This window comes from Bubalus bubalis, chromosome 22 (genome assembly GCF_019923935.1).
Source record: "Bubalus bubalis isolate 160015118507 breed Murrah chromosome 22, NDDB_SH_1, whole genome shotgun sequence".
Lineage (NCBI taxonomy): Eukaryota > Metazoa > Chordata > Mammalia > Artiodactyla > Bovidae > Bubalus > Bubalus bubalis.
In genome coordinates, this window is record NC_059178.1 from 23,749,944 (window position 1) to 23,773,540 (window position 23,597).

Here is a 23,597-nt window from a genome sequence, read left to right on the forward strand (position 1 = left end):
ATCCAAAAGAAGAGTAAATGTATGATAGAATATTGGGGGAAAAGGCATCTATTGTTCTCAGAAATAGCAAACTTTGGTAGGTACATGAGATCAAGGAAAGAAAATCTTCAAACCTTTGAAGCCAGAGTAGATAGTTCTACAACTGTGTTATTAGTATGTTTTCCAGCAGGATCAGGACACAGGCAGCTTATCAAAAATGCAGATTTTCAGGCTTTACCCCAGATGGACTGAATCAGAAACCCAGACGCATGTGGATCCAGCAGTTTGTGCATTAATAGGCCCTCCAGATGGTTCGTATGGGTACTAGAGATTGAGAACCACTGCTCTGAAGCATTGTTTATGAGCCCCACCGTGCAGGCCAACTATGCATTCTTTCAACATTCCTAATATAAAACCTGATGGTTTATTTCCATGGATCTAGATCAGCGCTTCTGGCCCGGGCCTTCTCAGTGGCTGCCATTCGCCACCAGCAGATGCTGAAGCAGCAGGCTAGAGAACTCTGCCTGTCCTTTCTCTGTTCAGAACAACAGTAGGAGAACTGTCCTTTATGATACATGTAGGGCAAACTGGAATATTTTTACAGAATAATCCTGATCAGCTTGTCTCTAGCTAAAATTCACCAGATCAACTACCTGTTAATATCTTGTTAGACTCTTTGATGGTTTCCTTAGAGCTAGGTAAGTGGTTCAGACGGTAAAGAATCTGCCTGCAATGCAGGAGACCTGGGTTCCAGGTCTTCCTAGATTGGGAAGATCTCCTGGAAAAGGGAATGGCTTCTTGCCCTAGTATTCTTGCCTGGACAGATGAGCCTGGTGAGTTACAGTCCATGGGGTCGCAAAGAGTCGGACACCACCGAGCAATTAACTTTCTGCTCCTGATTGCCATACCTGCTGTTCATAGCTGCCTGTGTATATGGGGCAGATCCTGGGTTTGCTGGCATTCCAGGGCCTTCTGTAGACAGGGCTGGCTTTGACAGTGATGTTCTCAGAGCTATTCGGAGACTCGACTTAGAGCTTTTAGCTCACATCAAATTGCTACTTAGAATGGGTAATAACTAGGCTGTACTTACACACACAATTATGCACAGAAGGAGAACAGACAGGTTTTGGGAAATCCTGGATGCTTACAGAATAGGAGCTGTGGCTCCACGCACCTTCAAGCTTTCTTTACTTTTTTTTTTAATTCCTCCAATAGCTGACTCTCTCTATGCTGACCTGCTTCTCCACCTGTCCCTCTTAACAGAGCCCCTACACCTGTAATTTGAAAAAGTTAAGCATCTCAGACTTTGGAGCTAATTGTGCTGTCAGAGCGTTGGCTTTACTTCCAACAACCTCAACAAAGGATTTCTGAGAAAAGATGGGGAAAAAGCTTTCCTAAATATCCAAGCATTTAGGGGAGGAAAAAAAAAACCCCTCAAAACACTTGACATCATTTCCTATGTTTACATTTTTGTTCCTCTACTTCTTAGGTGTTTCAGCTTGGCTCAATAGCTTTTCTGACCCTTAGTTTCAGCACCTTAAAGTGGGATCATTATGCCTATTTTATGGGGTTATTTTATGTGCTAGATGTAATTAAACAGGAGAATGTACATAAGTTGATGTTTAAAAGATGGTAACTATCTTTTGTTATTCATTGTTATTTTTCAGACTTCATGTTGGGAGTAGAAGATTTAATTTATTTGCAATGTAGAAATGCTCAGAAAGTGGTTTTTAAAAATAGAAATATATCCTTTTTAACAGTTTGACATTGAAGTGAATTATCAAAAAGATGTTTTGAAATCATCTCCCCTAAAGGTCTTTAAAATAGGTCACATTAGAGGCGGAAGAGCCCAGCTTGTCTTTGATGACTCAACTCTAAGAATTCTTCTCCATTTTGAAATTTAGTAACTTTATCCCTGGCCTGATGGGCACATAGAAAATTGATTTAAGTGACACAGATGAAAGCAAAGAGATAACAGTTGTTCTCCATTGACTGATTTCTAAGTGTTTGGGAAGAGGTTTCTGTAGTTTTAGGAGCAGCAGTAATGTTTTTAACTTCCACCCCCATCATCATCTTCCATCAGTTTCAAAATATTTTCTGTAGTAGCTATTAAGTTAATAGACATTGCAGCCTGCTAGACCTGCAGTTGGTAAACAATTTGTCCAGGAGAGAGGGGGCCAGGCCTGTGTAATTTCAAGTTAGTATATCCAGTAAATGCACATGCACTTTCCACTTTCACTGTGTTTGACTTCAACTTGTAAGGTAATTGGGAAAATTGAAAAGTCATATTTCTAGTCATGAAAAAAATCGCTTTATTAAAATCTTTTTCCCCCTTTATTCCTGCAGAAAAGCAGAGGGAACTGTGATATATATTTGGAATTGGACTCCTTTATGATATTGAACTCCCCAAACCCTAAGAATTTCCTAAATGCAGAGAGCAACAAGGGTGCCCTTTGTTAGGTTAATGAAGTGACTTTTGGAAAGCACCTGGGGATGGAGGCAGGTTGCCAAGGGGGACAACCACGTGATTAGAGGGTGGGACCTTCTAGTCCCACCCCCTGACTTCCTGGGAGGAGAGAGGGGCTGGAGATTGAGTTCAATTGCCAGTGGCCAATGGTATGTTGGCCACTGACTCGATGGACGTGAGTCTGAGTGAACTCCGGGAGTTTGTGATGGACAGGGAGGCCTGGCGTGCTGCGATTCATGGGGTCGCAAAAAGTCGGACACGACTGAGAGACTGAACTGAACTGAACTAATGGTATGTTAATCATTCCTACCTAAGGAAGCCTCCATAAAAACCCATTCGGGCAGCCTCCAGAGAACTTCCGGGATAGTGAGCACGGGGAGGTGCTAGAAGAGTGATGATGTCAGTGAGAGATGGAAACTTCTCGCCTTTTCCCTGTGTGTCTGGTCTTGAGCGTCTCTCTTACCTGGCTGTTCCTGAGTTATAGCCATTATAAGAAACAGGTCAGCAGGTGAGTAAAATATTTATCTGAGTTTTGTGAGGTGCTCTAGCAAAATAATTGAACTCGGGGAAGGGGTCTGGGGAACCTCTGTTTTGGAGCTCATTGGTCAGAAACACAGGTGTGCTCAGTTGCTCAGTCATGTCCGACTCTCTGTGACCCCATGGACTGCAGCCCACCAGGCTCCTCTGTCCACGCAGTTTTCCCCGGCAAGAAAACTAGAGTGGGTAGCCATTTCCTACTCCAGGAGGTCTTCCCAACCCAGGGATTGAACCCCTGTCTCCTGAATTGGTAGGTAGATTCTTTACCTACCTTCCCATATGTGGGAAGCCCATGCATGGCATGGACCCCTCCCTATAATGCCACATTACTGAGATGTCGTTTCCATGTATAATGATCATACAGAGGCCTTTTCAAATTTAAATCATGATGTAATTAAGGACATATACTAAGCCAGAGTAATATATTCAGCTAATAGTGTTTGTGTGGTAATGAGATGTTTATTGATTAAGGAAAGAGGGAATCCATTGAGCTAGGAAAACATTGTCCAAACCATTGGAGAATGACAAATCTAAGAATTACCGCTTGAGGTGTATACTGAACTGTCTTCTGCACTAGGGATATCAGAGAAGAGAGGAGGTGACATATTGCCTGAGGAGGGTCATGACTTAATTAGAAACATAGGTGACAACTTGGCAATTGTTTGAAGCAGGGCGGTGGGGGGCGTGGGGGTCTTGTGAGTTTGAACCTTTAACCCGTGGCACCTGACATTCCTTTCACGTGGGGAGTTAGAATTGAGTTGATTGTAGGACAACCAGCTGGTGTTGGCCAATTGCCTGGTGTGGGGAAAATCCTACATACACATTGCAATTACGTGCAGAATCTTAGGGACAAATCAAAATGTGCAGAAATTGACATTGGATGTTGCCTATTGTTGAAAAACAACAAAATTCAACTGAATTTCAAAGATCTTGCAGACTTTATCCAACAATTTATGAATGGAGAAGCATCCAACTTGGCAGATGAAGTGGAGCTCCAAGGAGCTGTTCAGTGTGGAAGACTCAATTGGCCAAAGGGAGCAGGACTGAGGAAGTTATCCTGGGCAGAACGTGGGTTAGTTACTGTATCCCTCCTTTGGAAGAAGGCAGGGGTCTATTCAGGATGATTTCCTAACAAGTGCTTATCAGGCTGCTGTTGATGGACTGCTTAAAGATTCCATTTTTGGGAGAGCCAAGGACCATAATTAAGTCTCAGCTTGGTGACATGGGACTTAGCAAAAATGACTGCATTTTAGGCCTGAAAATTGGCAGTGTTAGTCTCTCAGTCGTGTCTGACTCTGTCACCCCATGGACTGTAGTCCGCCAGGCTCCTCTGTTCATGGGATTTGCCAGGCAAATATGCTGGAGTGGGTTGCTATGCTCTTCTCCAGGGGATCTTCCTGACAAGGGATTGAACTCAGGTCTTCTGCATTTCAGGCGGATTCTTTAACTATTGTCTTGCTTTTAATACAATTCCGTGTGTTTAAAATGCTTAAACATAGGTGGTTCTTTTTGTTCTTATTTGTTTCACATGAATATGCCTTATCTCCCAGGATGATTTTATATGTCCTGTGATTCTGAACACATAGTAAAGAGCTTGGAAATACTCACTGAATTTAAATTAATAGTAGGTATACACTGACATTTCTAAAAAATGTATGTGGCAGAAATCACATACACCTGAATACACATACCATTAACTAATATGGGCCATGTGGCCCATTCTCTGTTTAGCATTAATGCTTTAGGAAGTCACTAAATCTTAAAAATAAAAGCACACGCTAAATTAGAGTAACGTATTGATGACTGATCTGTAAAACAGCTTTATTCACTCATAAACTCTGCTTAATAGCCAGATAAATAGTCCTGAGAAAAAGAGTAGGATTAAGAACTCTTTACTTAGAGCTGGTTAATTTAAATTTTAAATACCACCAGTTCCTAAGATGTGTTAAGATTGAGCTTCAAAAGGTTTATCCTCCTGTGTCTTAACGTTTTATTAACTAGAAATGTAATGATGAAATTGACCAATTTTGGCATTAGTAATTCCAGATTTGTGATGGTTTCACCACACTAAAAATTGTAGAACTTCTTTGCTATTTATGAAAAAAGGACTTGTTATGCCTGTTAGTATAATTAAGAACAATGAACATATTTGAGGAAAAAAATACTTGGACTTTGAAATATTTCCTTAAAATATACAAAAGGACGCTGATAAATTTCAACTGGATGTTATCTGTTCAAAGAAGATGAACATGTTTTCCAGGAAGTATTTTGATGTAAATAAAAGGTGGCTTCTAAGAACTTATTAAGTAATCAAATTTGAAATTGTTATATAACATCAAGTGGCCTTTCTCAAGACTACAGCTAGCTCTGACTTTGATATCGATTACAGGTCACCAAAATCAGCCTCGTGGTACCAAACTAAGGAAAGATGGCCTTTTAATCACTGAGTCTGGTTATTAAGAAAACTACTTGTGATAATGATTACAGGGACTTGTTATACTTGTTATCTACTAGGTATTGTTCTAAGCACATTAAGGGATTTATTGTCTTATTGAAATTACCTTATGGCAAATGCTTTACCATACCCATTTTATAGGTGACAAGTGGCACAGAGGCTCGGAGAATTTCAGTGACCTGATTCGGTAATGTGGCTCATTAGGAATACTGGAATCAGACCTCAAGTGTGTATTGCTCCAGAACCCATGGTGGTCCTGTTTGGTCTAATATAACCTAGCACCTTTCCCTCTTGTTTTCAGTTCTTCCCTTACTGTGAGGTGTCATAGCTGATACTCCAAATAGCGTTGAGAATAACCAGTACAAGTTATGCAGCACAGGTTTCAGAAATACTGTGGAAAACCCAGAGAGGACCCCTTAATTCAATGAACCTCCAGGCCACGGGCCCCCTTCACCTGTCTAGAAAGTACTCCTCCTCCTCCTCCTGACTCATGTCGCAAGGAAGATGTCGGATTTTCTCTCTAGTTCTTGTTTTTTGACTACTCAGCTTTAGCGTGAGTTCCTCCCTTCCCAAATGAACCAGCCAGATTGGTCTTGAAAGGGAAGAGCATTGGGCTTTCTCTTGAGGACATCCAATACCAAAGTTCCTGTCCACTTCCTGGTAAGGGCTCTTGCTGGGCTTCCTCAATGGCTCAGCAGGTAAAGAATCCACCTGCAATGCAGGAGACCTGAGTTAGATCCCTGGGTCAGGAAGATCCCCTGGAGGAAGAAATGGCAACCCACTCCAGTGTTCTTGCCTGAAAAAAATCCCATGGACAGAGGATCCTGGCGGGCTACAGTCCATGGGGTCACAAAGGGTCGAACATGACTGAGCATGCATGCATGCAAGGATCTTCTTTACTCTCTCTGGGGCCTCAGAGTAATAGAACATCATTAACTGAGAATAACACAATCTCCTTATATGCCCTTGCTGCTTTGGAGAAATTCTTCATCTTCACCATCATGAAGTTCGCTTGATCTACAGAGGGGCTCTGATCCCTGCCCTTGGGGTGGTGATGGTATTCCCTGCTCAGTTTCCTGGTGGTCTTAGCTTTGAAGATAATGAACCATTCTCGGCATTTCTTTGTATCTTTGTGGAGCAGACTTTGGATGTAGAAGCTTCCTCAGTTTGCTCTCTTCCTTCCTTTACTCGGTTTTCTAGAACTTGGAATCAATTTTTATTTCTTATTACTGAGTAATAGAAGCAAAAATCGACTCAATGGACTATAGCCCACCAGGCTCCTCTGTCCATGGGATTTTTTAAGCAAGAATACTGAAGTGAATTGTCATTTCCTCTTCCAGGGGATCTTCTGGACCCTGGGATTGAACCTGGGTCTCCTGCATCGCAGGCAGGTTCTTTATCTGCTGAGCCATTGGGGAAGCCCAAAAATCACCTAGAAGAGACTAATTCAACATTGTTTGCATATTTATTTACAGGCAGTTCCTCAAGCTCGCTCCTTGCCTGAAACTCCTGGGGTGGAAACTTCCATTCGTGTATCTCAGTTAAGCTCAGAGTGGCTCCTCCATATGATAGTGTCGCATGATGTGCATTTCTTGGGTCAGAGAGGTTCTGAATTACCCTCAAAGTGTTGATCGCTCAATCGTGTCTGACTCTTTTGTGACCCCCAAGAACTTTGGCCTGCCAGGCTCCTCTGTCCATGGGATTCTCCAGGCAAAAATACTGGAGTGGGTTGCCATTTCCTTCTCCAGGGGATCTTCCCAACCCAGGGGTCTAACCCAAGTCTCCTGCATTACAGGCAGATTCTTTACCATCTGAGTCATCAGAGAAGCCTGAATTGCCCTCAGAGCCTGTCACTTTTCCAGTGGTGTGGAGTCAAAGCATGCAATCGTGAATTTGTCTTTACTCCAGAGTTTAGAAACATTACGTAAATTGCAGCTCACACATTCAGTGTTAGCAGGGCAATTGACTCTCAAGTGTTTTTGTCTTCCTTTCTGGTGATATGAAAAGACACTGTACGTGGTGCTTTCTCGCCTGTAAATTAGGGGTTTTTAAATTCAGTGTATATTGACTAGAGCAGTTTGTTATAAACTCTTCCAGTATTCATATCACTAGGTTGTAAAAAATGCTATTTGGTCCTCAAAACACACACTGTATCTATCTATATTTACCACTGTGTCTATCTAATTTACCTTTTCATCTTTTCTGCATCTGTTTCCATCCCTACTCTTAATTAATGGCACATATTTATAAAGACCCTGCTGTATGCCCAGTAGATTTACTAGGTTAAGAAATCATCAATATCTGGCTGGAAGTGATACACTAAGTTCTCTCACTGAGATAGATATTACTATTTAAAAATAATGATTTTTAAACTGAAGCCAAAATCTTTATTTTAAACTTGCTGCTTGATTCTGAATGAGTTTGTCTCAATTTCTTTGAATCCAAGAGGCTGCAACACTTACTGCCCTTATTTTTTAAAGATACTAACAGCAATATAAAAAGAAAAAAAAAAAGATTAAATAGAAGTAAGTGCTTATTTGGAATTTTGTCTTTTTATTTTATATGCTGATAGGGAAAAATGTGAGTTCAGATAAGGAATGCCAAATGCAATATGCTGTCTCTTTTACAAGTATTTTGCGTTAGAACGTTAAATTTTACATAATTCAAATGAAAGACTGAAAATCAGACTGGAAACTTAACATTGACACTTCTCGGTAAATAAATAGAACTCTTCCTTCTTTCATTTGATACTATTTAATAGTATTCCTTGACTGTTTTGAGGAAGATTTAATTTCTAACTAATGACTTATTTCAGTATGTGTGTGCCTACTCATTTGCTTCAGTCATGTCTGGCTCTTTGCAACTATATGGACTGTAGCCCGCCAGGCTCCTCTGTCCATGGGTTCTCCAGGCAAGAATATTGGAGTGGATTGCCATGCCATCCTCCAGGGTTATTTCAGCATATCTGGGCCTAATGAAGATACTCCCCATGTGTGTGTCTTGTTCATTTCCTGGAACCAAACGCTCTTTATCCTCAGCACATGAAGACTGAAACCCACATAAAGCAATTTCTGAAATCCTTGAAGAGGAAAGACATCTTAAAATGTCACTATTGACATCAGAGAACCTTGCTAACTTCTAAGATCATCAAAATCTTGATTTCTAAAAATATATTTGTTCCCACCTGCTTAAAATCATCTGACTCAGAGGAATTTGTATTTCAAAGGAATATTTTAACAATAAAGCTGAAAATTTTCATTTAAGAGCTGCATTTTTATGAATAATTAAGCTAATTTTTTCAAAAAGCAGTGCCCAGCCTGGTGCTCTGTAATGACCTAGAGGGGTGGGATGGGGGTGGGGTGGGGGAGGTCGGAGGGAGGCTCAAGGGGGACTGGGTGTCTGTATACATATGACTGACTCACATTGCTGTGCAGCAGAAACTGGCACAACATTGTGGAGCAATGTCCTTCAATTTAAAAATTAAAAAAGAAAAAAAGCATTTAAAGCCAGAGATGTGAGAGCTTTCCTTCGGGGGGAATTTTTCTCTTCAGTTCTTCTCCAAGAGAATCTTACCATTTACACATGCATTTTTCTGTGCTGTTGCTTGATTGATTAGATGTTGTCTTATGTAGATGGAAGTCTGCTGCTGCTAAGTCGCCTCAGTTGTGTCCAACTCTGTGTGACCCCATAGACGGCAGCCCACCAGGCTCCCCCGTCCCTGGGATTCTCCAGGCAAGAACACTGGAGTGGGTTGCCATTGCCTTCTCCAAGATGGAAGTCAGTTCTTTCCAAAATGCCAGTGAAATAATGGGTGAAGAAAAAGGAAATATTTAAATTCTTATCTCACACCTTCAATAGCTCATTGTTTCCTCTTCATTAAGAACAGTAGACATCTGATACTTACTAAAATTTCAATAGGTTATACCAACAGCAAAATCCATGACATCTAGTAAAATGATACTTTTTCAGGTTCACAGGACCCCTCTTAGGCCTCTCTGTGGCTTCTTTTTTCTGATTTTTTTTCACATGTGTAGAAATGTTCTTGTCTTATTACCATATTCAGCCACATAGCTATTTTTGTATTCATTTTTTCAATAAATACTTACTGCATGCCTTCAATGTATTGGTTTAGGGCTTGGGGATTTAAGAGTGAGTGAAACATCGTGTTTACCCTTAGTTGATAAGTTAGCAAGAGAGACACTCAGAAACAGACACATGCAGACAAATATGTAATTACAAATGGTGTCACTAAGCAGACTGTGAATTAAGATAAAGAATAAGGTGGGGGGGGGGAGGAGTTTAAATAGGTTGGCCAAGGAAGATGGCACCCCACTCCAGTACTCTTGCCTGGAAAATCCCATGGATGGAGGGGCCTGGTGGGCTGCAGTCCATGGGGTCGCTAGGAGTCGGACACGACTGAGCGACTTCACTTTCACTTTTCACTTTCCTGCATTGGAGAAGGAAATGGCAACCCACTCCAGTGTTCTTGCCTGGAGAATCCCAGGGACGGAGAGCCTGGTGGGCTGCCATCTATGGGGTCGCACAGAGTCAGATACGACTGAAGCAACTTAGCAGCAAGGAAGACCTTGAAGGAAATCCCATTTGAGATGGGAGTCTAGATGTTGAGAGTCAACCACATGTATAATTGGAGGCAGTGTGCATTCCAGGTATGTGCAGATATGTGCAAAAGTCTTTGGGTAGAAAAGAAATCATCATATTCAGGAAATGGGAGGGAAGACTGTGTGGTTGAAGCAGAGAGAGAAGGATGTGGGGTAAGATAGAAGTCTATAATTCTTCAAGAGAATCTTTCCATTTACAAAAGGGCCTTTTCATGGGCTGTTGCTTAATTGTTTAGATGTTGTCTTATGTAGATTAAAGCAAGTTCTTGTTGAAATGCCAGTGAACTGGTGAATAAAGGAAAAGGAAATTTTTGAATTATCTCACACTTTCAGTAGTTCCTTGTTTCCTCCTGATTAACGGTAGATAGTGGTCTCTACATAGGCAAATAAATAGGAGTCTAGGCATAGTTTTCCAAGGTCACAGTAAGAAATTAGGATTTTAAATGCAAAGGGAAATCACCAGAATTGTTCAAGCATGTGAATGACAAAACCTAATTGCTGCCTTAAGATTTTTTCTGCTAACTTTTAGAAACTCCACTGATAGGAGTTTGATATGGCAGTCATCTTGGGGTCTAAGTAGTAAGAGGTGATGAATATCTGGTTCAAGGTGGTAGCAGAGGACATGCAAAAAAGTAAAACCATGCCTTCATGTTTAGAGCTTGAGTAGGCATGACTTGCTGATGGATTGGAGTGGGGGAGGGATGAGGGAGGAGGAGGAGGAAACAAGGGCAAATTTTATGTTTCTGGTCTCACAGTTCACCGCCAGTACTTCATCCTGAGCAGGAGAAATTTGGAGCTGGAAGCAGGCAAGTCAGGATTCCAGTGTTTTATCTGGGTCAGTCTAAGTTTGAAATGACCTTGAAATACCAATGTTAAAATGCCAGATAGGCAGTTTGAAATGTGAGACTCGACCTCAGCCCTGAGACTTGTTCTGGGGGGAATATAAGTGTGGTAATCCTAAAACATAAAGATGATATTTATCCACGGGCCTGGGCCAGATCACCTTAAACTGTACGGTTATTGTAGAGAGATGGGTAGATGATAACATTTCCTATCTTTTTAAGATTTTTTTTTTTTTTTTAACATTTTTGGCTGTGCTGATCTTTGTTGCTTTGTGTGGGCTTTCTCTAGTTACTGTGAGTGGTTACTGAGAGTAGTTACTAAGAGATCAACTCTTGGTTGCAGCGTGTGGGCTTCTCATCGTGGTGGCTTCTCTTGATTTGGAGCGTGGGCTCTGGATGCTGGGACTTCAGTCGCTGTGGCACACTGGCTTAGTTGTTCTGTGACCTGTGGGATTTTCCCAGACCAGGGATCAAACCCCTTGTATTGCAAAGTGGATTCTTAATCACTGGACCACCAGGGAAGCCCTAAAATATCCTGTCTTATATTAGCCTTTAAAATGTAAGCACAACAACAAAAACCAGTGACCTAACTCTTTCCATACAAAATGTTTAAAATTTAGTTTCGGATCAGATAAAGTAGGTTTGGTATCAAAGCAACCGAGTTGTGGGATCATAGCCAGACTGCTTGTCCATTTTGGTGAACTGCTCCGGCAATATTCAGGAATTCCTCTGGCACCAGGGAAATAATTGTACTGCCTGAGAACATCTGTTTGTGGGAGCATCTCCCTTAACAAAGGCTATAATCTGACCATCTGAGATGATATTTCTACTTGAGCAACTCTAAAGGTTGCCACTGATGGGGAAGACCAGTTTAGGTTATAGGCCATCATCCCCAGGATGATGATGTGGGCTCTGTCATGGTTTCTTCACTTGCCTTCAAGCTAAGGGGCTCTTCATCACTTAGTGCCATAGAAATCATCAGAAATAAGTGACAGCCTGTGATAGGTTGGGGCCAATGTTACTCAGCATTCCTAGTTGCAAAGAAATAACCAGTGACTCCACTCAAGAGGATGGTGTCATGGGAAAAGAAGGATCTTAACTAAGCAAGGAATTAAGATCCTGGAAATGCAAGAAAGCCCACTGTGGTTCAAGTTGGCCAAAAAGGCAAAAGCGGGATGAAGAAAGCACATTTTTGAAGTACATCCTCAGCAGTTGACTCTGTCATTTTTCTTCTATGAAAGGAAGGTGGGGGGAGTACCTTACATTTCCCCAGTTACAGAAGTCTCCTGCCCAGGACTGTTGAGAAACAAGTGCCTGCATTTTAGAAAGAGATCTTGGAAGAACTCAGCTTCCCTAGAAAGTACTTTGTTTTGTTAGCCTCAATGGGTATGCTTTCCTTGAAGATGATGTATATCTAGTTTTTTTTTTTTTTTTTTTTAACTTCTTTATTTGGCTGGGCTGGGTCTTAGAACATCTTCATTGCATCATGTGGGACCTTTTGTTGTTGTGCATGGACTCTAGTTGTGGCATGCTGGCTCAGTAATTGTGGCGGGTGGGATCTTAGTTCCCCAACCAGGAATTGAACCCATGTCCCTGAATTGCAAGGCAGATTCGTAACCACTGGACCACCAGGGAAGTCCCATTATATATCTAGTTTAAAGCAAGCTGCTACATATATTTGCCTTTTCTAACAATATCAACAGGAGTAGGCTAAATTAAGTTGTTGTTCCGTTGCTTAGTTGTGTCTGACTCTTTACAAGCCCATGGACTGCAGCACGCCAGGCTTCCCCGTCCTTCACAGTTGAGGCAATAAATAATGTTGTTTATGATTGATGTGCTTGTTGGACAGCGTACAGTCCTGCGCCAAGCTGCTTTCTCCTGGGATGTGTGCGGAGTAATGGGGCTGGCCCAATGGGGAGCACTCCAGGTACAGGTCAGAGAAAAAAGAAAACATGGAGGAAGCATAAAAGAGGTCTAAGAGAAGAAGGGCTCAAGGGAACAATGCACCCACACATGCATGTTTAGAGCAGTGTTAGTCATAACTGCCAAAACTTGGAAGTAACCAAGGTCGTCTTTAGTAGGTGAATGGATAAAAAAACTGTGGTACATTCAGACTATGGAATATTAGTCTGGGCTGAGAAAAAGCTATCAAACCATAAAAAGATATGGAAGATACTTGAATGCATATTACTGTATAAAAGCTATTTTGAAAAGGAATCTACTGTATGATTTCAATTATACAACATTCTGGAAAAGGCATAACCATAGAGACAGAAGATGAATGGTTACCAGGGGTTTAGGAGGGTGGGAGAGATGAGATGAATAGGTGGAAAACAGGATTTTTAGGGCAATGAAGTATTTAATAGATATGATACAGTATGATATACAGTTCAGGAGTGTTCAGTACTTTCAAATTTGTACACTCACTCCCCAAGAATTTTTCGTCTTGCAAAACTGAAATTTGGTCCCTGTTGCTCAGTTGCTAAAATTGTGTCTGACTCTGCCACTCCATGGACTGCAGCAGGGGAGGCTTCCCTGTTTTTCACTATCTCCAGGAGTTTTCTCAAACTCGTGTCCATTGAGCCAATGATTCCATCCAGCCATCTCATCCTCTGCTGTCCTCCTCTCCTCCTGGCCCCAATCTTTCCCACCATCAGGGTCTTTTCCAGTAAGTCAGTTCTTCATATCAGGTGGCCAAAGTATTAGAGCTTCAGTTTCAGCAGCAGTCCATCCAATGAATATTCAGGGTTGATTTCCTTGAGGATTGACTGGTTTAATCTCTCCTTGTCCAAGGGACTCTCAAGAGTCATCTCCAGCACCACAGTACAAAAACATCAATTCTTTAGCACACAGCCTTCTTTATGATCCAGTTCTCACATCATGCATGACTACTGGAACAACAACAAATCTGCATTTCCCTGTCTCGTTAGCCCTTGGTAACCACCACTCGGTTCTGTTTCTGTAAATTTGATTACACCAGGTACCTGTATCAGTGGGATCATACAATACTTGGCCTTTTGTGACTGGCCTGTCTCACTTAGCATAATGTTCTCTAGGTGCATCCATGTTGTAGCACGTATAAGAATTTTTAAGGCTAATAGCACCCCACTCCAGTACTCTTGCCTGGAAAATCCCATGGACGGAGGAGCCTGGTAGGCTGCAGTCCATGGGGTCGCTAAGAGTCGGACATGACTGAGTGACTTCACTTTCACTTTTTACCTTCATGCATTGGAGAAGGAAATGGCAACCCACTCCAGTGTTCTTGCCTGGAGAATCCCAGGGACGGGGGAGCCTGGTGGGCTGCTGTCTGTGGGGTCACACAGAGTTGGACACGACTGACGCGACTTAGCAGCAGCATATTCCATTGTGTGCTAGACCATGTTTTGTTTATCCATTCATCTCTTGGTAGACACATAGGTTTCTTCCACCATTTGGCTACTGTGAATAATGCAGCTATGAATGTGGATGTACAAATAATCTCTTCAAGATCCAGCTTTCAGTTTTTCTGGGTATACACCCCAAAGTGGAATTACTGTATATGGGCTTCCCAGGTGGTGCTAGTGCTAAGGAACCCACCTGCATTGCAGTAGACATAAGAGATGTGAGTTTGATCCCTAGGTCAGAAAGCTCCCCTGGAAGAGGAAATGGCAACCCACTCCAGTATTCTTGCCTGGAGAATCCCATGGACAGAGGAGCCTCCTGGGCTACAGTCCATAGGGTCGCAGAGTTGGACACAACTGAGACGACTTAGCACATACACATAGCACACATGATAATTTTTAATTTTTTGATGAGCAGCAATACTGTTTGTCATATTGACTGCACATTCCCACCAACAGTACATAAGGGTGGTACTTTCTCTACTTCCTTGCCAATGCTTATTTTTAATAAACATTTTAAATAGTAAATATCCTGATGGGGTGAGGTGACATCTCAGAGAGATACATTTGTGAGGTAGTTTTGATGCATGAAGTAATTTTCAGTTTTTTGACTTATAATATTTCAGATGTATGGTGAAGTGACCCAACTATATATAAGTATATACGTATTTTTTTACGTTCTCTTCCGTTATAGGTCATCCCTGTGCTGTACGGTAGGCCTGTGTAGATTATCTATTTTATAGAGAATGTACGTATATATTAATCCCAAACTGCTAAATTCTTTAATGGTTAAAAATGTCTTTGGCTGCAGGTAACATGTAACTTCCTTTCAAATTCACTGAAATAGAAGTTTAAGTATTTTGAGGGAATCCCACATTACATTTTGGAGAATTTCTGCATTGAAAATCCCTATTTTGATGTATTATGCAGAGAATGGTCTATATTTCAGGGAATATACTTTAAGAGATGTTCCTGTGAGGGAGCAGAATGGATTGCTGAGTTAGGAACATCAGAGTTCAAATCCCAGTTTTATCTATTATAAGCTGATTTATCCTCAAATAAATGCACTGGCTGCATCAGACCATGAAATATTACTCAGCAAGAGGTAATTTACAGTTATCCAATGTTTTATCAAAGATTTTCACCACTGTCGGTTATTTCTGGGATTAATATTTTCATCTCTGGGCTGTGATTCAGCCACCCTTCCTGTGATACTTGTTAGCTGTCACTGGCTAGCAAGCATCCCCTCTGACACATTCTGTCATCTTCCTGTAAGTTTTTGATGTTACAATCATCATTGTGTTGTCTACTGCTCACAGGAATGAGTAGTCTTGGCCCTGTGTCCAAAGCTGTTGCCTTTTCTCATGAAAAATCACTATGTTTTGGGGGACCTCTCAGTTTTGTAGAATGCTGTTATTCCAGAGTGAGAGGAGAATGAGGAAGAGGTGAAATTGGGAAGGTTAACGAAGGAAACTCTGGATACTAAAGTGTGTCTTGTGCCAAGTTCAAGAGATTGGACCTTCTTCTATAGGGATTGAGTGGCTTAGCGGTAAGTATTGGGGTGAAATGGTATGGAGGATGGATTGGAAATTAGCTACAAACATTAAGGTGAGTTTGCAGATCTTTGCAGTGTTGCAAGAGAAAAATGAGACTGGTTAACAGAATAACAGTTGCCATTACAAAATGGGATAGACAGGGTGACGTGAAGTAGATTAGGGAGAAAGAGAATTCTAGAATCAGTTCAGAGTTTCAAATCGGGGACAGTGAAGCTAATAACCGAGAAGATATTGAAGGAAAGAAAATGACTTTCATTTTGGATGTGAATCCCTGGAACAACCCTTCGGAGATGTATAGGAGGCAGGTGAGGGCATAGTTTTGGAACCTGGGAGTACTTCACCTGGAGATCGAGAGCTGGGAGTCTTCTGTGAAGAGACGCTGACAGGAGCCATGGGGCTGGATGAGCCCACCCTAGTGAGAGCTTGTAATTCAGGGACAGAGTCCTGTGGTCAGTAGCATCTCAGGGGTGGGCAAAGGCAGGTGATGGAGAGAAATAAGGAGTGATGAAATACTGAAATGATGGCCAGCATTTTTTTAAAGTCTGCATTTACTTTATTTAAAAAAAATTGAGTTCTTTTGATGTGGACCATTTTTAAAGTCTTTATTGAATTCATTACAGTATTGCTCCTGTTGTATGTTTTGGTTTCTTATGTGGCTGTGAGGCATGTGGGATCTTAGCTTCCTGACCAGGGACTGAACCTGCACCCCCTGCATTGGAAGATAAAGTCTTAACCACTGGACCACCAGGGAAGTCCCTGCATTATCTTCAGATATCACATTGGTAAAGAAAAAGCTACTTTCCCCAACATTTCTCAAGTGATAACTCAAAATTTGTTTGAATTTGGCTCTCCCCGTCTGGTTGTAATGAGAAATATTTATGATCTAACTTAAATCAACCATCTTAAGATAAGAAACAGAACTTACAAAAATTGACCTGGAAGAGTGATAGCGGCAGGTGGTGGAAATTGCTGGAGAGAGTTGGAGGTCTGGGTATTAGTTCAGAGTTTCTGTCATGGAATAGCCATGTGATCTTGAACTTCCAATATAACTTCTCAGGACTCAGTGTTATCATCTGAAAATTAGATATTCTCTTCATTTCCTTCTTGCAGTAAAGTTTTATTACTTTTAAAGCAAAGTCGTACAGTTTCCTCATTCAAGGTCAGAGAAGTCTTCCCTAGAATAAATGGTATAAAGTTCATTAAATTAAAAGAAAGTACATTTATTTCATTTACAAAATCAATTTCCATCACAGTTACTTTCAATAACATTTTAAAATCATCATCTGGTCAGTGATACAGCCTTGCTTTAATCTTTAGCACAGAGATTTATAAAAATGACCTTGTGTTGTTTATCATCCTTCTATCTCTTATTTCCCAGCTAGGCCATTAAATTCTGTTTCACACCTCAGATCTTAAGACAGAATGCCTTGTAGATGTGTTTGAATCAAAGCTAGATAAATGCCTTTCAGTTGATTAATATCTACTTCTCCGCTCCACTTTGACCCATCATTTCTTCTTTCTACCCTTTTCATCCATTCCCATGCTTTTTTACTACTGAGTGGTTAGAAGACTGTGGGTATTTAACAAACAATAAAACAGCTTACTTCCCATTTTAACTTAAATCTTGTTTCATTTACAAGACACATTAGAGTAAGTCATTTGACTATTACAGAGGCATCTCTTTTCTTTTACCCCAAACACTCTTGCTCCACAGACTTTATACCCTTGTTGTTATTGTTTAGTCGCTAAGTTGTGTCTGACTCTTCTGAAACCCTATGGACTGTAGCCTGCCAAGTTTTTCTGTTCATGGGATTCTCTGGGCAATAATACTGGAGTGGGTTGCTGTTCCTTCTCCAGGGGATCTTCCCAGACCAACCAGGAATCGAACCCATGTTTCATAAATTGGTAGGCAGATTCTTTACTGCTGAGCCACCTGGAAAGCCCTTTTATACCTAATCTTATCTATTATGCAATTGTGGCACTTCACTGTTTTCTTTCTTTGCCTAATTTCCTTTGTTTTTACTGCCATCTCCTCCATTCGGAATGTAGCCCTGCCTCTTATTTCCTCCTAAATGCTGATCCTTCTCATTAATACAAGAATCTGAGAGGACTCTTGCCCATATGTTCTAATGACTACCTGTGTTCGTTTAAAGTTTTTTTTTTTTTTTTTAATTGAAGTAGGTGAAAAAAAAAAGTTACAGGTGCACATACCTGTGTGCACTCTTAACCAACTCCTTGACCTTAGACAGGTGTGTTGGCCTAGCCGGGTGTGGCTGACTTAGACACGGGTGGCGCCTGGACTGTTTGCCTCTACAAGTTGCTAATGTAGCATTAATCATGATGAAATATAATTATATTTGGTGATTTGCCATATCCAGTGAGCCGTAAGCTCCTGAAGAGATGCTTCGCTGCCAAAGGAGGTCATAGCCTTCATTGTAATTACCCTATAGCCCACCCACGGGCACAAATGTGCTTAAATATTTTCTAGAGTAAATGACCCTTAGACACTGTATCAGCCCACATCAGACCGTGTTGTAAATCATCGTGGCAGTTTTTTAAAGTCATGGTTTGTACTCTATACATTCTTTGTGCTTTTCTGTACTTATAAAGCTTTTGTATAATTTCCTCTAAAAAGCTACAAAAATTTGGTATTCTCTACGAAAGTGATGTGAACAGTAGCACAACATCGTCAATTTAGGGGCATCTTTATCCTTTTTTCTAACATTAATATGGGATTATTTATAACTGAAGTGATCAAAGGATAATGTGAAAACTGTATGTTCCTTTATCATATATATGTATAGTTGTATATTTTTTTAATTGTATATCTTGTTTTAGAAGTCTTAGCATGGCAAGAATCCTAAAGATGCAAATTTCTTTGACTGGAATAGCCTGTCAATTGTATGATAGCCTGTGGTTTTCTGAGGTCCATATGCCAATTCCCTTGGCTCTTCTTTGATTTATATGATGTGGTAAATTATTCCCTGCAGCAAGAAGCAATCTGCATCTCTCAAATCAGATGTGATTAGCAGCAGAAGGGCTTTCTGCTAAGGTATGGACCAGTGACAACATGAATGTATGTCAGTATCTGACTGAGAAAAGATGAAAAGTCAATATCCAATCTACTTAACACCAGTTTGACCCAGATTTTGGGGGGGATCTGAGGAAGGCAGTTTAAGAGCTAACATCCTGAATAAGGTGATTGCAGACCAGATGACAATAATCTCAAGTAATCAGAGAGCAGTCTTCATTGTCTCACTGAGACTTTGACATTCTCTTGATGCAAAATCTGCATGCTGCCTGACATTGTCTGGGAGTGCATAAATGACACTGGAAAGAAGAGAGGGAAATCTAGTGGTCTGATGGCTTGATCAAGGGAGTCGTTGTTCTTTCGAGAAGGCTGAGTTCTATTTCTGGCTTTCCCCTCCCCTTCCGGGCTTTGATACAGGCTGCTGAAGCTTTCATTATTACTTATTTTATTGTATTGTTTTTTAAAGTGATTATTTCCATGGCAACAGGGCACCGTTTTAGGCATCAGGGAGGTGTGACAGCCACAGTGGAGTTGCGAATCAGCAAAGATAAACGGAAAGGAGTCTGGGGGTATGTAGGACTCTAACAGCAAAGATGTAGGATGGATGTGGCAAACCCCATAGGTAGTCTAATTTCAAATGTCCGATCATGGAAAATTTTGATTCATGTTGACTAAGGCAAGCCAATAAAGTAGCTCTATTTATTTTTCTAATAGTTAAAAAAAAGAAAAAAAACAATAGAATACTCTTCTAAGAGGATACTGCTGATGAAATTTTACAAGATCTAACTGTGAGACAGCAATATAGTCTTTCTTGATCTGGCCATCAGCCTTACCTTTTTATGGGTGTCCAAATGATCAATGGTATTGGGATAATTTTAGCCATGTCAGAATGAGGAAATATAGAGAAAGTACTTGAGCTGGAGGCAGCCCTGATATTAAAAAATATGTTTTGCCACTACTGGTGTTAAGGTTCAACTTGTATTTCAGAGATGAATGAATAAATGGTATGTGAAATACCATGAATAAATGGTATGTGAAATACCACGTATTTCACATACATGGTATGTGAAAATAGATTAATTCTTCTGTTTTTGAAGTGAACTCCTATGGTTTTAAACAAAAACACAAATAGTAAACAGATCAGTAATAATAATCCTAAGGATCTCAACTTCTTAAGTTCTTCATAAAATCCAGGCAGTACTCTGATCAATTTCAGTATGCCAGTAACTTGTCTGACAAGGGAGATCTTTTGAAATCCTACTTAGTGTGGGCAGTTACGTTCATAATGCAAATTTAGCCCTTAAAAATGTCCTCACTGGACCCCAGGGAACCTCGATTAAGCTGATAATAGGTAGGTTAGGTAGTTACTTCTCATTATTTGTCAGATACAATATTGAAGCACACATTGCATTCTCATGTTAATACTCCACTTATGAGGAAACCCCTCAGTTCCTGTTGACCAAAGCTCCCTCTGGGGATGCAAATTGTTGCTTCAGGGAATAATTTGCCATTTTATGGCTTTACCATAGTGTTTAGAAGCTTTATTGACTTGTGCTCATTTTATTGCCAGAGTGAAGGACATTTTGCACCGATCTTTTCAGATTGTCATTGAGTGTCTGAGAACTGATCTTTTTTTCTTATTGAATAGGTAAGAACCATTGAAATGATTTCAGTTAACTTTATTCTCAGTTGCAGGTTATCTACATACAGGTTGTATGCATGCATGCATGTTCAGTAGCTTCAGCCGTGTCCAGCTCTCTGTGACCCTGTGGACTCGAGCTCTCCCATCTCCTCTGTCCATGGGATTCTTCTGGCAAGAATACTGGAGCGGGTTGCCATTTCCTCCTCTAGAGGATCTTCCCAACCCAGGAATTGAACCCATGTCTCCTGCGGATTCTTTACCCACTGAGCCACGTGGGAAGTGCCACAGTACAGGTTATGTAGATCCCAATGGATGTGGACGAATGTAGCTTTTTTACTGTCATACATGGGTTTTCTCCATTTAGTTACTTAAGGCCACCTAGTATAATAATTATTATATATAATTATTATATGGATAATACAATTATAATATAATCACATTATATGGATTAAAAAGAAGGAAGGATAACAATCCATTCTATTTGAATACTTTGTACCCTACATAACAGAGTCCCCAAACAATCCTGCTTGATCCTCATGAGTAAAGATTCCTTTGAAGTATGTGTTTTCCTTATTTTATGTCTAGGAGTGCTTAGTTTTGTACAAATCCTTACTAAGTTTAGAACCCAGGTCTCTTAACTACCCACCAAGTTTTATTGCTGGCACAGCCTCCTGTCATTAAACCAGAGAGAGATGTCTTACATTCTAATTTTATTAGATAATTTTTCAAACTTTAATTATATAAGAAAAAATACTAATGGAAACATAAAAATCTCCTTAGTATACTGAATATTTGGAGTTTAAGTACGTAATATTTTATTCCATAATAAATATGCCTAACTCATTAGAAAAGACCCTGATGCTGGGAAAGATTGAAGGCAAAAGGAGATGGGGGCAGCAGAGGATGAGATAGTTAGCATTACTGACTCGATGGACCTGAATTTGAGCAAACTCCGGGAGATAGTGAAGGACAGAGGACCCTGACTGACTACAGTCCGTGGAGTCTTAGAGAGTCAGATGCAACTTAGTGACCAAATAACAAAAATATGCTTGAATTTTCAAAGTTAAAATTCCAAAGATAATGACCTTTCAGTTGGATGAATATTAGAACATCATTCCCCAGATGTTCAGTTTGTGCTTTTGTGCTGTCTGGAAGATGATACTTAATTCCTAGGACATGGAGTCTTTGTAAGAAGAGGGGATGAAGGTAATTAGCCTCTGATTCCTTTGCTAAACTCTGTTAGCTGGCAGGTGGATCCTGTGACCTCTACTGGGCAAAACACATGGTCAGGAATCATCTGCTAATTCTAAATACTGTTACTGAAATACCCACTGGCCGCATCCATGTTTGGTTTCCAAGGTTTGTGGTTGCCCTGGCATTAGAGTAATTCAGTGTGTTGCTGTTTAGCCCAGTAGTGCTAAAAATGTGTCAAATTCGTGTTTAATTTAAATAACTTCTTTGGGATTAACATATACACACAAATATATTTAAAATAGATAACCAACAGGACCTCTTCTATATAAGTACAGGGACCTCTACTCAGTATTTTATAATAACCTAAATGGAAAAGAATTTGAAAAAAAAATAGATACATCTATTTATTTCTCTGAATCACTTTGATGTACAACTGAAAATAACACATTATAAATCAATTGCACCTCAATATAAAATAAAAATACAAAAAAAGAATTTCAGAAGAGCCATTAAACAATCTTTATTAAATTCTTGCTGTCTTAATTACTGTGCTTGATGTGAGAACTGTATATATATGAAAGAACATAAAATATAAAACCAATGATACAGGAAAGCTTTCATTTTTTATGTAGTCTTTTCCAAAAAATGGATTAGCATTCCAAATATTTTATTTAAAACCAAGAGTTAAAGACCAGAAATCTACAAAAGAGAGAATTTATTTTAAATTGGAGAGTAATTGATTTTTTCTCCATAGAAGTGCTATACTTGCATTCATCATATAGAATGAAACTTTTCAAAAACAATTTCATATCAAGATATAATATTTCTGTTAAAAAGAAAAACAGTGCTTTGTTTTCATTATCCCCATAGTTGTTCAGTCTTATTTCTATGTTCTGAAATTTTGCCTACCAGGAAAATCCATTAATTCAGCTTGAGAAAAATAATAATGAAAATCATTCCTGTAATGCAAAATACAAACGATTAATAATGGCTAAAACTTAATATTTCAAAAATGCCACTTCTGAGAGATGATTCCTACAACTATCCTTTTATGTACATAAATAATTTTTAAACATTTTTATATTGAAGTATAGTTACAATGTTGTGTTAGTTTCAAGTATACATTATTTACACATATATCTATTCTTTTTCAAGTGCAATGAAACGACTCATTGGAAAAGACCGTGATTCTGGGAAAGATTGAGGGCATGAGGAGAAGGGGGCGACAGAGGATTAAATAGTTGGATGGCATCACGGACTCAATGGATGCAAGTTTGAGTAAGCTTGGGGAAATAGTGAAGAACAGGGAAGCCTGGCATGCTGCAGTCCATGGGGTCACAAAGAGTCAGACATGACTGAGCAACTGAACAAGAACAACAATTGTTTTCAGACTCTTCTTATAGGTATGACAGAGTATTTAGTAGAGTTCCAAGTGCTGTGTGGTAGGTCTTTGTTGGTTATCTATAATATATATAAATGTATATGTAAATAAAATTTATATAAAGTTTATTACATTTATAACGTATGTAAGTCATACATATGAACTAAAGTTTAGTGAGGTGAGCTTGGAAGTGAGGTGAGTAAGTGCAGAGCTTGGACTGAGTCACTGTATCTGACTGTGTGAGGGAAGAACAATTAGACAGAAACAAGTGCTTAGTAGTGTAGAGTATAGGAAGAGATGCTCTCAGTATAAAGGAGTCGAGAAAGATGTCACAGAAACAGTGGTGCTTAGTGTGACTTTGAATGATGAATTGGATTCGAACACACACATGCTAGAGTTAAAAAAACATCAGAACAATTAAAATTTTAATTAAGAGTTTATTGTGCATAAAAAAACAGTTCATGAACTGGGAGCCTGCAAACCGAAAGGAGAATGAAGCCCAAAAGTGCACTAT

General features: G+C 40.0%; 1 protein-coding gene across 4 annotated transcripts in view; it reads left to right on the forward strand.

Annotated features, from left to right (window-relative positions):
- Positions 1-23,597, forward strand: part of DLGAP1 (DLG associated protein 1) — a 785,192-nt gene that overhangs the window by 51,988 nt on the left and 709,607 nt on the right. The window contains exons 1-2 of one of the 4 annotated variants that reach the window (XM_044934621.2): positions 1,658-2,241; positions 2,762-2,954. The exons of 1 other annotated variant lie outside the window; for it this stretch is intronic. The gene's annotated coding sequence lies outside the window, so the exon portion shown is untranslated. Of the gene's footprint in view, positions 1-1,657; positions 2,242-2,615; positions 2,955-23,597 lie in introns of those variants that run through there. 2 more of the 4 variants (XM_044934623.2, XM_044934622.2) reach the window with 2 other exon arrangements.